Source organism: Ovis canadensis, chromosome X (genome assembly GCF_042477335.2).
Source record: "Ovis canadensis isolate MfBH-ARS-UI-01 breed Bighorn chromosome X, ARS-UI_OviCan_v2, whole genome shotgun sequence".
Taxonomy (NCBI): domain Eukaryota; kingdom Metazoa; phylum Chordata; class Mammalia; order Artiodactyla; family Bovidae; genus Ovis; species Ovis canadensis.
The window spans coordinates 105,466,416-105,484,262 of NC_091727.1; the positions used below are offsets into that span (position 1 = coordinate 105,466,416).

General features: G+C 40.0%; 1 non-coding gene across 1 annotated transcript; it reads right to left on the reverse strand.

Annotated features, from left to right (window-relative positions):
* Window positions 1-6,804: 6,804 nt before the first annotated feature.
* On the reverse strand, window positions 6,805-6,876 carry TRNAC-ACA (transfer RNA cysteine (anticodon ACA)). The gene has a single exon. It is a non-coding gene; the product is annotated as a tRNA-Cys (tRNA).
* Between the last annotated feature and the right edge of the window lie 10,971 nt (window positions 6,877-17,847).

The following is a 17,847-nucleotide window of genomic DNA, read 5'->3' on the forward strand; positions in this document are numbered from 1 at the left end:
ACTTAATTAGGAAGTCCCATATCATAGCACATCTGGAGTCTCAATTGGGAAAAGGTCCTAGGCAGTGCGCCTGCTAGATGGGTGAGACTTCAAAAATTGCAATTCTGGTTCCATTTAAAAACCCAGGATGGACACAAACTGATATCGTCATCAATCTGTGACCAAATTGCAAGCCTGGTTTCATGTTAATGCTGGTTTTGTCTTATAAAACTTGGAATGTTGCTAAGCCTGAGGCTTGGTTGGCCAGGCCACCTTCAGGGGCACAACAATCTCAAGATTCCTCCCCCACCATATCTATGGTGCTTCAAGTCTTGCACTCACAACTGGCAGTCACTCCCAGTCACTCCCAGTCAAGGCAGTGTCCAGGCAGGTTAGAAGCAAGGTCAGAGGCCTGCTCTGCTTTGTCTCTGAAGCCTAAACAAGACTATTTATTTAATTTCCCTAACAGATGCTCTGATCTTTGTTTTTTGAATGTTGAGTTTTAAGCCAGCTTTTTCACTCTCCTCTTTCACTTTTATCAAGAGGCTCTTTAGTTTGTCTTCACTTTCTGCCATAAGGGTAGTGTCATCTGCATATATGAAGTTATTGAAATTTCTCCTGGTAATCTTGATTCCAGTTTGTGTTTCATCCAGCCTGGCATTTCTCATGATGTACTCTGCATATCAGTTAAATAAGCAGGGTGACAATATACAGCCTTGACGTACTCCTTTTCCTATTTGGAACCAGTCCATTGTTCCATGTCCGGTTCTAACTGCTACTTCTTGACCTGAATACAGATTTCTCAGCAGGCAGATAAAGTGATCTTGTATTCCCATCTCTTGAAGAATTTTCCAGTTTGTTGTGATCCACAGAGTCAAAGGCTTTGGTATAGTCAATAAAGCAGAAATAGATGTTTTTCTGGAACTCTCTTGCTTTTTTGATGATCCAGCAGATGTTGGCAATTTGATCACTGGTTCCTCAGCCTTTTCTAAATCCAGCTTGAACATCTGAAAGTTTCAGTTCATGTACTGTTGAAGCCTGGGTTGGAGAACTTTGAGCACTACTTTGCTAGTGTGTGAGATGAGTGCAATTGTGTGGTAGTCTGAGCATTCTTTGGCACTGCCTTTCTTTGGAATTGAAATGAAAACTGACCTTTTCCAGTCCTGTGGCCACTGCTGAGTTTTCCAAAAACACTGGCATATTGAGTGCAGCACTTTCTCAGCATCATCTTTTAGGATTTGAAATAGCTCAAGTGAAATTCCATCACCTCCACTAGCTTTGTTCATAGTGATGCTTCCTAAGGCTTACTTGACTTCACATTCCAGGATGTCTGGCTCTAGGTGAGTGATCACACCATCGTGGTTATCTGGGTGGTGAAGATCTTTTTTGTGTAGCTCTTCTGTGTATTTTTGCCACCTTTTCTTAATATCTTCTGCTTCTGTTAGGTCCATATCATTTCTGTCGTTTATTGGTACTTATTCTGTCCTTTATTGGTTCCCTTGGTATCTCTAATTTTCTTGAATAGTCTCTGGTTTTTCCCATCCTATTGTTTTCCTCTATTTCTTTGCACTGACCACTGAGGAAGGCTTTCTTATCTCTCCTTGCTATTCTTTGGAACTCTGCATTCAGATGGGTATATCTTTCCTTTTCTGCTTTGCCTTTAGTTTCTCTTTTTCTCAGCTATTTGTAAGGCTTCCTCAGACAGCCATTTTGCCTTTTTGCATTTCTTTTTGTTGGGGATGGTCTTGATCACTGCCTCCTGTACAATGTCACAAACCTCCATCCATAGTTCTTCAGGCACTCTGTCTATCAGATCTAATCCCTTGAATCTATTTCTCACTTCCACTGTATAATTGTAAGGGATTTGATTTAGGTCATACTTGAATGGTCTAGTGGTTTTCCCTACTTTCTTCAAATTAAGTCTGAATTTTGCAATGAGGAGTTCATGATCTGAGCCACAGTCAGTTCCCAGTCTTGTTTTTTCTGACTCTGTGGAGTTTCTCCATCTTCAGCTGCAAAGAATATAATCAGACTAATACTGGTGTTGTCTATCTGGTAATGCTTAAGATGGCAGAACAGAAGGACATGCGCTCATCTTCTCTTGCGAGAACTCCAAAACTGCAACTCACTGGTGAACAACCATCGACAGGAGAACATTGAATCCCACCTCCAATGGCAAAGGATAAGCCCCAATGAGATGGTAAGAGGGGTGAAATGGGGTTTAGAATCAAACCCCACACCAACCAGAGATGCTCAGATGGCTCAAACAAAATCTTCTGCACACCAGGACCCAGAGACCCCACAGAGACTGAGCCAGATCTACCTTTGTGTGTGAGTCTCCTGTGGAGACATGGGTCAGCAGTGGTGTGCCGTGGGGTCAGGGGCTCTGGCTGCAGCAGACCTGGGACATGCGGCATGTGGCATAAATCTTCTTGAAAGAGGTTGCCTTTAGCCCCATGATAGAGTCACTGAGCAGATGACCCACAAACTGCAGAACAATTATACCAAAGAAATTCTCACACTGTTAAGAAAGTTCTAGGACCCACAACAGATGTCCCAACCTGGGGATCCGGCAAAGGGACTGAGAACCCCCAGGGAATTTGACTTTGGAGACCAGTGGGATTTGACAACAGAACTTCCATAGAATTGGGGAAATAGACTCTTGGAGGGCACAAACAAAACCTTACGTGCATCAGGACCCAGGAGAAAAGAGCAGTGTCCCCACAAAAGGCTGAGACAGAGTTGCCTGTGAGTGTCCAGGAGTCTCAGGCAGAGATGTGAGTCGACATGCCCCCTCAAAAGACAGTTACAGCAATGGGGTTGGCCAGGTGCCATATGATGCATAGACTTAAGAAGGAAAAAAGAGTCACACTGAGTCTGAAACAAGGAAAGATTTTCCCACACAAGGCTATAAGAATGGCACAGGCTGTGAGAGTTTCTTATCTTTTGATTAGAAAGTGTTCCAGGTTCAAGGCTCTGAGTGGGCAAGCCTGGGGAGGGAGACATCATGCAGTGACTGTTTTCCCAACAATGGACTTCAATGTAAAACATAAAACTATAAAACTTTCTATAAAAAGTAAGATAGAATCTTCAGGGTCCAGGGCTAAGCTAAGATTTATTACACTTGACACCAAAAATGTGATCTATTAAAGGAAAAACTGATAGACTAGACTTCATCAAAATAGATAACTTTTGCTCTGCACAAGACTCTGTTTAGAGGATGAATCAACAAGCTGCAAGGTGGGAGAAAATATTTGCAAACTATATATCCATCAAAGGACAAATACTGTGAGTCTATAACTCTCAAAATTCAACAGTTTAAAAAATCTAATTAGAAAACAGGCTTTGTTTTAAAGTCTATTTTATCGGATATGAGTATTGCCACTCCTGCTTTCTTTTGGTCTCTATTTGTGTGGTATATCTTTTTCCAGCCCTTCACTTTCAGTCTGTATGTGTCCCTTGTTTTGAGGTGGGTCTCTTTTAAGCAGCATATAGAGGGGTCTATCAAGCTACCAGCCACATTTTTCACAGAACTAGAACAAATAATTTCAAGATTTGTATGGAAATACAAAAAACCTCGAATAGCCAAAGCAATCTTGAGAAAGAAGAATGGAACTGGAGGAATCAACTTGCCTGACTTCAGGCTCTACTACAAAGCCACAGTCATCAAGACAGTATGGTACTGGCACAAAGACAGACATATAGATCAATGGAACAAAATAGAAAGCCCAGAGATAAATCCACACACATATGGACACCTTATCTTTGACAAAGGAGGCAAGAATATACAATGGAGTAAAGACAATCTCTTTAACAAGTGGTGCTGGGAAAACTGGTCAACCACTTGTAAAAGAATGAAACTAGATCACTTTCTAACACTGCACACAAAAATAAACTCAAAATGGATTAAAGATCTAAATGTAAGATCAGAAACTATAAAACTCCTAGAGGAGAACATAGGCAAAACACTCTCAGACATAAATCACAGCAGGATCCTCTATGATCCACCTCCCAGAATTCTGGAAATAAAAGCAAAAATAAACAAATGGGATCTAATTAAAATTAAAAGCTTCTGCACAACAAAGGAAAATATAAGCAAGGTGAAAAGACAGCCTTCTGAATGGGAGAAAATAATAGCAAATGAAGCAACTGACAAACAACTAATCTCAAAAATATACAAGCAACTTCTGCAGCTCAATTCCAGAAAAATAAACGACCCAATCAAAAAATGGGCCAAAGAACTAAATAGACATTTCTCCAAAGAAGACATACGGATGGCTAACAAACACATGAAAAGATGCTCAACATCACTCATTATTAGAGAAATGCAAATCAAAACCACAATGAGGTACCACTTCACACCAGTCAGAATGGCTGCGATCCAAAAATCTGCAAGCAATAAATGCTGGAGAGGGTGTGGAGAAAAGGGAACCCTCCTACACTGTTGGTGGGAATGCAAACTAGTACAGCCACTATGGAGAACAGTGTGGAGATTCCTTAACAAATTGCAAATAGAACTACCTTATGACCCAGCAATCCCACTTCTGGGCATACACACCGAGGAAACCAGAATTGAAAGAGACACATGTACCCCAGTGTTCATCACAGCACTGTTTATAATAGCCAGGACATGGAAACAACCTAGATGTCCATCAGCAGATGAATGGATAAGACAGCTGTGGTACATATACACAATGGAGTATTACTCAGCTGTAAAAAAGAATTCATTTGAATCAGTTCTGATGAGATGGATGAAACTGGAGCCGATTATACAGAGTGAAGTAAGCCAGAAAGAAAAACACCAATACAGTATACTAACACATATATATGGAATTTAGGAAGATGGCAATGACGACCCTGTATGCAAGACAGGGAAAGAGACACAGATGTGTATAACGGACTTTTGGACTCAGAGGGAGAGGGAGAGGGTGGGATGATTTGGGAGAATGACATTCTAACATGTATATTATCATGTAAGAATTGAATTGCCAGTCTATGTCTGACGCAGGATGCAGCATGCTTGGGGCTGGTGCATGGGGATGACCCAGAGAGATGTTATGGGGAGGGAGGTGGGAGGGGGGTTCATGTTTGGGAACGCATGTAAGAATTAAAGATTTTAAAATTTAAAAAATAAAAAAAAACACTAACTTAAAAAAAAAAAGAAAACAGGCAAAATACATGAACAGATGTTTCACAGAGGCAGATTCATAGGTGGTAAATAAGTACATGAAGAGACAGTCAATGTCATTAGCCGTTAGGGAAATGCAAAATAAACTACAGTGAAATAACACTACACACCTATCAGAATGACTAAAATTAAAAACAGTGACAACACCAAATCCTGGCAAGGATACAGGGAAATTGGGTGACATACACTACTGATGGGGATGTAAAATGGTATACTCTGGAAAACTGTTTAGTAGTTCCTCAACATGTTAAATACAGAGTTCCCAAATGACCCTGTGTTATATAAATGTGTCAAAGATGGCCTTGGTATATTGATCCTATGTTGTTTATTTCTTCAAAGCAGGCCAGCACTCATTCAATCAAAAGCTCATCAGCACCAAGCTCTAATTTTTATACAACCAGATTTTTAGCCATTTAGAGTCTGCCAGCCTTGCATAGCTCAGAAAACTATACCCAACATCTACTAGCCACAGATTAGATAAAAGCCCCCAAGCCACTGAAAAGTGTTCTTAAGAGTCCTCTGACCCAGAGAATCCCCACCATACTGCTGAGGAACATCATCTAGACGTGAAAGCTCTAGCTCTAATCTTCATCTCCCCTTGCCATCCACCACTTCACAAAATGAAAGGGGTAAGTTTGGACCCAGAAACAGATGTTCACAGAGGCAAGGTGATGTCAATACGGCCAGGTGATGATGCAGGTATATGGGACTGACGCAGCTACAAGCCAGAGAGTAATGGCCACCACCAGGAGCCAGGAGGAGACAATGAAAAGTTCTACCAAGTCAGACTCTCATAAGGATCATGGCCCCACCAATACCTTGATTTTGAACATCTTGCCTCCAGAACTGTGAGACAATAAATTCTTTTCATTTTAAGCTGCACAGTTTGTGATACTTTGCTGAAGACCTAGCAAATTAATACCCCATGTAGTATTACTCAGCAATAAAAGGAATGAACTATTGATAAACACAACAACTTAGAGAATTTTGTTAAGTAAAAACAACAACAACAACAACAACAACAACAAATCCAACCCCAAAAGTCTACATGCTGTGTAATTCTCTCTGTATATCATTTTTGAAAGAACATTTTAGAAATTAAAGGCTAGTTAATGGTTGTCAGGGTTCAAGGAGGGGAGTAGCAAGAAAGGGACCTGGGTATGGCTGTAAAAGTGCAACACAAAGAATCTTTGTGGATATGTTCTATATCTTGACTATGGTGGTGGGTACATGAACCTGAATAAGTAACAACAGTGTATAGGACTTGATACACACACACAAATAAATACAAAAAACTAGGATAAACAGAATAAAATCTGTGAATTTCATGCCAATATCCTGGTTGTGATGTTACACTGTATAGATTTGCAAAATGTTACCATTTGGGGAATTGAACAAAGTCTGAATTATTTCTTATAACTGCATCTGAACCTATGATTATCTCAATAAAAATTTTCAAGTAAAAGAAAACATAACCTTGTTGTTAAGGAGAGGAAAAAAGAAAAGGAAAGTGAAGTCGCTCAGTCGTGTCCAACTCTTTGCGACCCCATGGACTGTAGCCTACCAGATTCCTCCGTCCAAGGCATTTTCCGGGCAAGAATACTGGAGTAGGTTGCCATTTCCTTCTCCAGGAGATCTTCCCTACCCAGGGATTGAACCTGGGTCTCCTGCATTGTAGGCAGATGCTTTACCATCTGAGCCACCAGGGAAGTTAAGAACAGACTTTAAATGGGAAGAGTGACAAAAGGGAGAACTGTTAGGAAACTTGCAGAAATCCAGGAGAGAAATCGATATTGGCTTCAACTTGGGGTATAGCAGTAGGAAGAAGTTTAATTGGATTCCGAATATATAGTGTTTTGAAAGTAGAACTAAGAGAATTTACCAACAGATGCATGTAGGATGTGAGAGGAAGGGGCATGTCAAGAATGACTTGAAGGTTTTAAGATGGAGAAGGCTGTAGATGCAGAGGGTTTGGGAGTAGAGTTGGGGGAATGGATTAAGGTAGTAAAGCTAGGGGATGACATCAGTTCAGTTCAATCACTCAGTTGTGTCCAACTCTTTGCAACCCCATGGACTGCAGCATGCCAGGCTTCCCTGTCCATTACCAACTCCCAGAGGTTACTCAAACTCATGTCCATTAAGTTGGTGATGCCATCCAACCATCTCATCCTCTGCCATCCCCTTTTCCTCCTGCCTTCAATCTTTCCCAGCATCAGGGTCTTTTTCCAATGAGTCAGTTCTTCATATCAGATGGCCAAAGTATCAGAGTTTCAGCTTCAGCATCAGTCCCTCCGATGAATATTCAGGACTGATTTTCTTTAGGGTGGATTGGTTTGATCTCCTTGCTGTCCAAGGGACTCTCAAGAGTCTTCTCCAACACCACAGTTTAAAAGCATCAGTTCTTCAGTGCTCAGCTTTCTTTATTGTCCAACTCTCACATCCATACATGACTACTAGAAAAACCATAACTTTGACTAGACGGACCTTTGTTGGCAAAGTAATATCTCTGCTTTTTAATATGCTGTCTAACTTTGTCATAGCTTTTAGGGGATGACATATCATCAAGCAAATAATTGTAGATAGAGAAAATGAAAAACTAAAAACTGAGACCTCCAAGAAGTTTCTAAAAGAAGGGACTCAAAAATGTATCTCAAAAAGTTTAGATTATCCAACTGTGAGAGTAAGGAATACCAAGTGTGTGGATTCCCAGACTAGTTGCAATAAGGAGTCTGCAGCCGACAAGCTGGAGATTATTGAGTTTGGGCCTTATGACTTGAGTTTATGTGTCCCACAAGAAACCTAGGAGTAAAGTACCCTCCCCCTGCATACCCACTCCTCTAGAAAAAAAACCCTCAAAAGACACAAAACAAAAAACAGCAGGTCCACAGTGGCTGATTTCAAATTCTGCAAAGAAATCCCTGAGTGGGCAGAGACTCACTGTGTAAATATTGTGAAGAACTATTACACTTCATTCTGCCACCTGATCTTATCTTTCCACTGGGAGCTGGGATGTTTCCCTCAGATTTAGCCTGTCAGTCTTATGGTTGTTACAGACTCCAGAAGACATGCAATCCTAGTTGCCACCCTCCCCATCATGCTTCTCACCCCATCTGTTGGTGTTCTTCATTTTCTGTACTGGTATTAGAATTTCCCTCTGGGACCCCAATTAGGGCGTGCTTACCAAGCAAAACTAATATGCCCTCCATAGGAAGTGTATGCGGCAGAGTTCCACATGTTCTTTTGAGGGGACTTGAAGTAACAACAGTGTTCCCATAACGCCTGTCACTCCTGGATAGAACCAGAGGGGGAGTAGAAATAAAGGAGGAAGGGAAAGAGAATGGAAACACTTTGGGACACAGCTGCCATCTACTGCCATGCCTAGAAAAGCAAAGAAAACTGAAGGCAAATGCTCAGTTTGCTTGGCCCCCAGTGAGGCCACAATATCTCTAAGCCAATTAGTTACACAGAGGGTGGTAAGGTTGCTCAGTCTGGAGAAGCGAAGCATGGAAAGAATTAGGGAGGAGACAGGAGATATTTTCAGTTTTAAGAAACATGGCTATCACTACTGGTGACACGGGAATAATGGAGAAATCTGGTTTTCTGCACTGTGGCTTCAAAGGTCAGATCTAGTAATGTCAGCAGGGTACGGGAGGCAGAGGAAATGGGCTTAGTCAGGGACAAAACTTTCCATAAGCAGAGGATACTTGCCTATCAACCTGCCTCTCCATCCCTGTGATTGGTGCCTTCTAGGGAATTCCATGTTTGCAGACATGAGGGAGAAGGTGCAGAGGACCAGAATCATGTGGGCCACTGGTCAAAAGCCTAGATTCTCAAGTCCCACTCCAGGCCTCCTGAAAAAGATTCTCTGTAGGAGGGCTCTGTGCTATCTGTATTTTAATAAGCTCCCCTACATGATGCTGATTTGAAGTGTATCCACATTGTAGGCTTTGAAAGTCCCTAAGTCAGTGGTCCTTTAAGACTCTTTCAAAAATAAATAAATAAAATAGCAAGACAGGCATGACCAAAAAAAAAAAAAAAAAGACTCTTTCCAACTCCAAGAAGCCAGGACTCTAGTCTCTAGCCCCAGTGCCAGTCAATATAGCCTAGAGAGAAGTGGGTCAAGGAAGAAGTTGCTTTGCAGAGTTAAGGAAAAGGAGACACATACCTCCAAACAAAAGACTTTCAAGAGGCTCTAGCTCTCCTGGTAAGGGAAGGTACAATTGCAGGAGCACTGTATCAGGAGTCACACAGCACTCCTGCCTTTGGTGACTACACTTTAAACATTAATAACAGCTCACATAGTTACAAGTATTGAGTCTACTATGTGCCAAACACTTTGCTAAGGACTTTACATTCCTTTTTTTCCTTATAATAACTGAGAGAGACAGTGTGCTGTGCTTAGTTGCTCAGTCATGTCCAACTCTTTGCAACCCCATGGACTGTAGCCTGCCAGGCTCCTCTGTCCATAGAATTCTCCAGGCAAGAATACTGGAGTGTGTTGCCATGCCCTCCTCCAGGGGATTTTGCCAACCCAGGGATCGAACCAAGTCTTTGTGGATGTCTTGAGTTTTATTACCCTTCAAGTCCTCCCTGCTCAATTGTATGGGTGATTGTATACCTCTGCGAAGTGGCTTTTCTGGCTGCCCTGAGTCCCACCACTTTACTGCCTCCACACCTACAAAAGAATGGCGCTTATCTCTCTGGGTGGATGCACATCTGCATCAGTTGCATAGCTTTGAAAGTGGAGAGCGGACTGGGTTCAACCTCCTTGAACTCCCTTGGCGGTCTGATCTGCTCAAATCTGCACAGCATACCTTGTGGCCACTCTTCCCAATACTTCTTCTGGTCTTTAGCCCCAGAAGCTGCCTCACCTCATGGAAGTGAGAAAGGAGGAAATTATTCACTGAGGGACACCCAGACGTTGGCGAAGAGAACCAGAAAAGGGTCTACTGAACTTCTTGGATGTGTAGATTAATATTTTCTGTCAATTTGGGGAAATGTGCAGTTATATTAACTCTTTGAATATACTTTCTTCCCTTTTTTTCCCCTCTCTTTTCCTTTTAGGATCCCCATTATGCATATTGTGACATACTTTATGGTGTCCCACAAGTCTCCGAGGCTTTTGTTCACTTTTTTCTTTCTGTTCCTCAGACTGTATAATCTTGATCGATCTATTTTCAAGTTTAGTAATTCTTTCTTTTGCCAGGTCATATCTGCTTCTGAGCCCTTCTACTGAACTTTTCATTAAGTGATGATAGTTTTCAGATCCAGAATTTTCACCACCTTATTTTTATAATGTCTATCTCTTCATTGATAGTCTCTAATGAGAAATTATCACTATACCTTCCTTTAATTCTTCAAATGTAGTTTCCTTTACTTCCTGGAACATATGTATAAAAGTTACTTGAAAGTCTTTGTCCGCTAAGACCCCCCTCAGACAGTTTCTGCTTTCTACTTTTCTACTTCCTACTTTTCTACTGTCCTGAATATGGGTCATACTTTTCTGTTTCTTTGTATATATAATAATATTTTGTTGAGAACTGGGCATTTTAGATAATATTATAGCAACAGTAAACTAACCTCCCTCTGGGGCTTTTTTTTTTTTTTGTCTAATGGCTTAGCTGGACTAATTCTAGGAATTCTATTTCCCCTGTAGTGGGTAGTGTCAAAAGTTTCTGCAGAGGTTTTTTTGTTTGTTTGTTTTTTCCCCTTTTTTATTTTTAAGTCTAGCTTCCTTGAGTTTGCTGTTGAGTCAGCATAGCTTTGTGGTTAAGCCATCAATTAGTCAGAAGCTGTGCCTAAGTCCCTAGATCCAGTGAGGTCTTCATCCTTTTCCATTGGATCTGTGGCTTGCAGACTGCTTTCGCAGTTCAGGGGGAAACCAGTCAGTCAGGGACTTGTATTTTGGAAGTGCTTTCTCTAGTCATCCCTGAGAAAATGCAGCCTTGAGTAGAGAAGTCTTTGCTCAGATTTCTTTGAGCACAGGGGGTGAGTGTGATTTTAGCAGGACTCCTAGGCTATCTCTTTCCCTGATATACTTCCTGTGTCTGGTCTCCCTCTGTTCATGTTACCAATCTGTTATCCTCTGATGGCTAGCCGCTGCGAGCGGTTACAGTGTTAAACAACACCCTGGGGGTACGAATTCCTCTGCTCGAATCCATAAGTCTATTGTCTCTGGCTGGGCCAGATCAGAGTCTGCAATTTGCCTCACAAGTCCTCCTAGGGAGAACCTCAGTGCTATGGCATTACAAGGAGTTGGGGGACACTGTTCTTCACTAACTAATCCACCCAGATCCTCCCTGTAGAGCGGGTGCTGTGAGTTGAGGAAACAGGCACCACCAACTGGTTGCTGTCACCCGCCCAAGTATAGATTCTGTAGCACAGAGATGGAGAAATGGGATATTCACCCGGTTCCACCAGCTTTCCAGTGCAGACATTCCAGACCACGAAACTGGGGAAGATACAAGTTGTTTACTAGGCTGATTCTGAGTCAGCCCAGTCTGTCCAGTGGGCCTGGAGTAGTTTTTCTACAGATGGAGCCAGGGGAGTGATGGGTGCTGTTTGACTGTCATGGGTTGCTACTGTTCTTGCACGTTTCCATCAAATTTGTTGAATAAATCTCTCAATTTCGTATAAGCCTGTTGATCCAGCTCCAGAGATTTTAAATGGTTTTCTTTGATAATTTTGACCAGTTTAATAGATGCCTGTCTGGAGGAGAGGATTCCGTGAGCCCCTCACACCAGAAAGGGGTATGTATGAATTTTTGAGATCAAGGCCATAGCTGCAGATGATTGACAACAGAACCAAGGCTGGGCAAGTAGGTGGCTGAGAAAATAAAACCACCATCATTATGACACATGTTAAATATTTATGCTATAGACACTCTTGAACTGAGTTTAGTCTCATTTTATCTTCATCAGTCAGTTCAGTTGCTCAGTTGTGTCCGACTTTGCAACCCCATGAATCGCAGCCCCCCAGGCCTCCCTGTCCATCACCAACTCGTGGAGTTCACTCAGATTCATGTCCATCGAGTCAGTGATGCCGTCTAGCCATCTCATCCTCTGCCGTCCCCTTCTCCTCCTGCCCCCAATCCCTCCCAGCATCAGAGTCTTTTCCAATGAGTCAACTCTTCGCATCAGGTGGCCAAAGTACCGGCTTCAGCTTTAACATCATTCCTTCCAAAGAAATCCCAGGGCTGATCTCCTTCAGAATGGACTGGTTGGATCTCCTTGCAGTCCAAGGGACTCTCAAGAGTCTTCTCCAACACCACAGTCCAAAAGCATCAATTCTTTGGCACTCAGCCTTCTTCATAGTCCAACTCTCACATCCATACGTGACCACTGGAAAAACCATAGCCTTGACTAGACAGACCTTTGTCAGCAAAGTAATGTCTCTGCTTTTGAATATGCGATCTAGGTTGGTCATAACTTTTCTTCTGAGGAGTAAGCGTCTTTTAATTTCATGGCTGCAGTCAGTATCTGCAGTGATTTTGGAGCCCGCCAAAATAAAGTTTGCCACTGTTTCCATTGTTTCCCCATCTATTTCCCATGAAGTGATGGGACCGAATGCCATGATCTTCATTTTCTGAATGTTGAGCTTTAAACCAACTTTTTCACTCTCCTCTTTCATTTTCATCAAGAGGCTTTTTAATTCCTCTTCACTTTCTGCCATAAGGGTGGTGTCATCTGCATATCTGAGGTTATTGATATTTCTCCCAGTAACCTTGATTCCAGCTTGTGTTTCTTCCAGTCCAGGGTTTCTCATGATGTACTCGGCATATAAGTTAAATAAGCAGGGTGACAATATACAGCCTTGACATACTCCTTTTCCTATTTGGAACCAGTCTGTTGTTCCATGTCCAGTTCTAACTGTTGCTTCCTGACCTGCATACAGATTTCTCAAGAGGCAGGTCAGGTGGTCTGGTATTCCCATCTCTCTCAGAATTTTCCACAGTTTATTGTGATCCACACAGTCAAAGGCTTTGGCATAGTCAATGAAGCAGAAATAGATGTTTTTCTGGAACTGGCTTGCTTTTTCCATTATCCAGCAGATGTTGGCAATTTGATCTCAGGTTCCACTGCCTTTTCTAAAACCAGCTTGAACATCTGGAAGTTCATGGTTCACGTATTGCTGAAGCCTGGCTTGGAGAATTTTGAGCGTTACTTTACTAGCATGTGAGATGAGTGCAATTGTGTGGTAGTTGGAGCATTCTTTGGCATTGCCTTTCTTTGGGATTGGAATGAAAACGGACCTTTTCCAGTCCTGTGGCCACTGCTGAGTTTTCCAAATTTGCTGGCATATTGAGTGTAGCACTTTTATAGCATCATCTTTTAAGATTTGAAATAGCTCAAGTGGAATTCCGTCACCTCCACTAGCTTTGTTCATAGTGATGTTTTCTAAGGCCCGCTTGACTTCACATTCCAGGATATCTGGCTCTAGGTGAGTGATCACACCTTCATGATTATCTGGGTTGTGAAGACCTTTTTTGTACAGTTCTTCTGTGTATTCTTGCCACCTCTTCTTAATATTTTCTGCTTCTGTTAGGTCCATACCATTTCTGTCCTATATTGAGCCCATCTTTGCATGCAATGTTCCTTGGTAGCTCTAATTTTCTTGAAGATATACCATTAAGTATTAATGAAAGTGAAAGTGTTGGTCGCTCAGTTGTGTCTGACTCTTTGCAGACCCCATGGACTGTAACCTGTCAGGCTTCTCTGTCCATGGAATTCTCCAGGCAAGAATACCCGAGTGGGTCTCAATCCCTGGTTGACAACTTGATTGCAATCTCATAAAAGATTCTGAACCAGAACTATCCTTTTATGTCTCTCCTGGGTTCCTGACTCTCAGAAACCATATGAAATAATATTTGTTGTTTTAAGTCATTAAGTTTTAGAGTAAATTGTTAACTAATGTAGATACTACATTATCTTGCTGGTCTACCTGACTGTTATCAGTCCTCTCTTCTCTACTCTATCCCTAGACCTTGTCGGGAATTGTTGAGTTTAGAATGAACACAAGCATTTCTTGTGGTGAGTATAAGTCAACATTTCACCAGAGGGCTTGAATAGCCCTTGTTTTATTGTTACTATACTGTTTCTGGTGTCATGGAAAGAGCACTGGGCTACAAATGGAGAGTATTTTTACTAGATATGTAAGTGATCTTGGATAAGTTATTTCACACTGCTGAACATTCTCATCTCTCACATGGGGAAAATAATACCTGCCATATACACCTGTAAGGGTAGTTACAAAGATGAAATGAAATAATTGATAGGAAATCAATAAAAGAATAAGCAGTTTCAGGACAATATCAAATCCCCTCTAACAGTTGCTGTTGTTGTTGTTCATAGCTGGGAGAAAACATCTTCTGAATTTTAAAACAATTATTGTTAATTTCTACAATGATATATGGAATTAAAAACTCTTAGGTAGTTATGTTATACCACTGTGTTTCATTCAGCCTCCAATATGGCAGTTCCTTAAGTAGCAATCTTTCTGGCAAAGCAAAGATTTCCCCCTCATGAACCAAGACATCATTCTCTTTCAAGGATTGTAATTGTCCCTCATTAATTAATTAATTAATAATATTAATTCCCTTCACTCTTAGTTTGATTATGCAGTTCCTTCTTTCCAGCAAACAACTCAGTATCAAAATAGTTCCATTACCTATTGAGCAATTTCTTCTTTGAGCAAACAACTGATCAAATAATAGCAGCCCAAATAATAACTGCCCCAATAAATGTCTTCAACATTTGAGGAAAGGGATATAATATAGAACAAGAATCAAATTCAGTGCTCTGTGACAACCTGGAGGGGTGGGATGGGGTGGGAGGTGGGAGGAAGGTAAAAGAGGAAGGGGACATATGTATACCTATGGTTGATTCATTTTGATATATGGCAGAAACCAACACAATAATGTAAAGCAATTATCCTCTAATTAAAAAGAAATAAATTTAAATAAAAAATAGAACAAGAAAAATGTAATCTTATATTTACATTAGAGATATTAGTATGAATTCATAATGCAGTTTTTCTCAACAAATATTTCATTCATAGTTCTGATCATAGAAAAAGCCTAGAAAATATGAACACATTAACCAACTAAACACCACAGCATTCAAACTGTGGTCACTAAACATTTCTTAATTTATTTATTTCAGTGGGTGTGTAGTAGTATATCATTACAATTTTAATCTAATGACTAATGTTGTTAAGCATCATTATTAGCCATTGGTGGATACCTTTCTGTGAAATGTCTAAGTATTAAGTGCCTCTTTTATCAGGTTGTTTATTTTTATTATTGGCTTGTAAGAGCTCTTTAAATGTCTGGATGTGAGCCATCTGTTAGTCATATATTTTGCACATATATTTTCCAGTATAGTGGTTTGTCTTTTCTTGTCTTTCTTAATGATGTCCTTTGATGTCTTGACATTTTTTAATTTTACAAAATATAGATAACATTTTTTTCTTTTATTGTTAGTCTTTATGTATTTGAGTCAAGAAATTGTTGCTTATCTTCCAGTTCACAAAGATGATCTGTTATACTTTCTTCTTAGAGTTTTAATTTTTAAATTAAGTTTAATTTTTTTAATTTTAATTTTTGTATTTAAGTTTATGATTCATTTGGAATTATTTTTGTATATGGTGTAAGAGGTGAATCAAAGCTTGTTTTAATAGTTGTTTCAGCATCTTTGTCAAAAATCATTTGCTGATTTGTGAGTTAGTCTATTTCTTGACTCCATTCTGTTCCATTGATCTATTCTTATGTATGTACTACACTGTCTTAATTATTGCAGCATTACTTTAGACATTAAAATCAGATAGTGTAAGTTCTCCTACTTTAATCTTTTTTCAAGATTATTTTGGCAATCCTAGCCAAGATGCATTTCTATAAAAGTTTTAGAAATACCCTATCAATTTCTACCAAAAAAAAAAGTCAGCTGAAATTTCAATCAGAATTCCATTGAAAGTAGAGATCAATTTGTAGAGAATTAAAATCTTAAAAATATGGAGTCTTCCAAGTGAACATATAGTGAACATGCTATATCCTTCAATTTATGTAGGTCTTCAATGTTTTGAATATTCAGTGTGGGAGAACCACACATTTTACATTAAATATATGCCTATTCATCTTATATTTTTGATGCTTTTGTACATATTTTATTACTTTTCATATTCCAGTTATTTGTTGCAAGAATATGATCAATTTTACTATTTTTCCCATATATCTTGTACCTTTTCTATTTTTTGAAGGTTTCTTGGGGCTTCCCTGGTGACTCAGATGGTAAAGAATCTGCCTGCAATGCAGGAGACCTGGGTTCAATCCCTGGGTCCAGAAGATCCCCTGGAGAAGGGAATGTCAACCCACTCCGGTATTCTTGCCTGGAGAATTCCGTGGACACTGGAGCTTGGCAGGCTACAGTTCATGGGGTCAATATGAGTCGAAAATGACTGAACAACTAACACTAGTATTGGTATGTAAATGATCATGTCGACTATGGAAAAAAAAAAGTTTAACTTCCCTTCTTCTCAATCTTTGTGCTTTTTATTTCTGCATTGTGCTTATTACAGCCTCTAGTATAATGCTGAATAGAAATAGTAAGAGCAGATGTTTTTACCATTTTCCTAATTTTAATGGGAAAGCATTTAATATTTTATTGTTAACAATTATGTTAACTGTTGGTTTTTCTAGATACCTGTTATCAGGCTGAAGAGAATCCTTAGTCTGCTGAGATTTTCCTTTTAATTCTGAATTGATGTCAATTTTTTTCCGCCTTTGTGATTATCACATGGTTTTGGTGTTTTTTGTTTTTTGTTTTGGTTTAAAGAAAATAGTTTATTTTTCTCTCATGAAAAGAGGTCAGGAGTCTGTTCATGGATGGTTTGGTGGCTTCCTGGTGTCAAGGACTTCTGCTCCTCCTATCTTGTTACTCACTATGCATGAATTCTATTTTTTTTTAATTTAAATTTATTTAATTGGAGGCTAATTACTTTACAATATTGTATTGGTTTTGCCATACAACAACATGAATCCACCATGGGTGTACACGTGTTCCCCATCCTGAATCCCCCTCCCACCTCCCTCCAAGTACCATCCCTCTGGGTCATCCCAGTGCACCAGCCCCAAGCATCCTGTATCCTGCATGGAACCTGGACTGCCGATTTGTTTCTTATATGATATTATACATGTTTCAATGCCATTCTCCAAAATCATCCCACCCTCTCCCTCTCCCACAGACTCCAAAAAACTGTTCTATACATCTGTGTCTCTTTTGCTGTCTCACATACAGGGTTATCATTACCATCTTTCTATCACATGGTTTTTAAATCTTTATTCTGTTAAGATTATGAATTAACTTGATAGGCTTTGAATATTAAATAAAACTTCGATTCCTGGGGTAATCATTAATTGTTTATGATGTATTATCTGTTGTATATATTGCTGAATTCAAGTTGTTAGTATTTATTAAAGATTTTTGTGTCTATGTTACTGAAGGATATTGGTTTGTAATTTGCTTTTCTTGTAATGTTCTTGTCAGATCAGGGCTGGGTACATAATTTGTGGGACCTAGTACAAAATGAAAATGCAGGAAATTCTGTAAAAGATACAAAAATACAAATGTTTTCCCTTTAAGTATTTTATTATATATAAAATGAAATAGTAGTCACAATGACACATG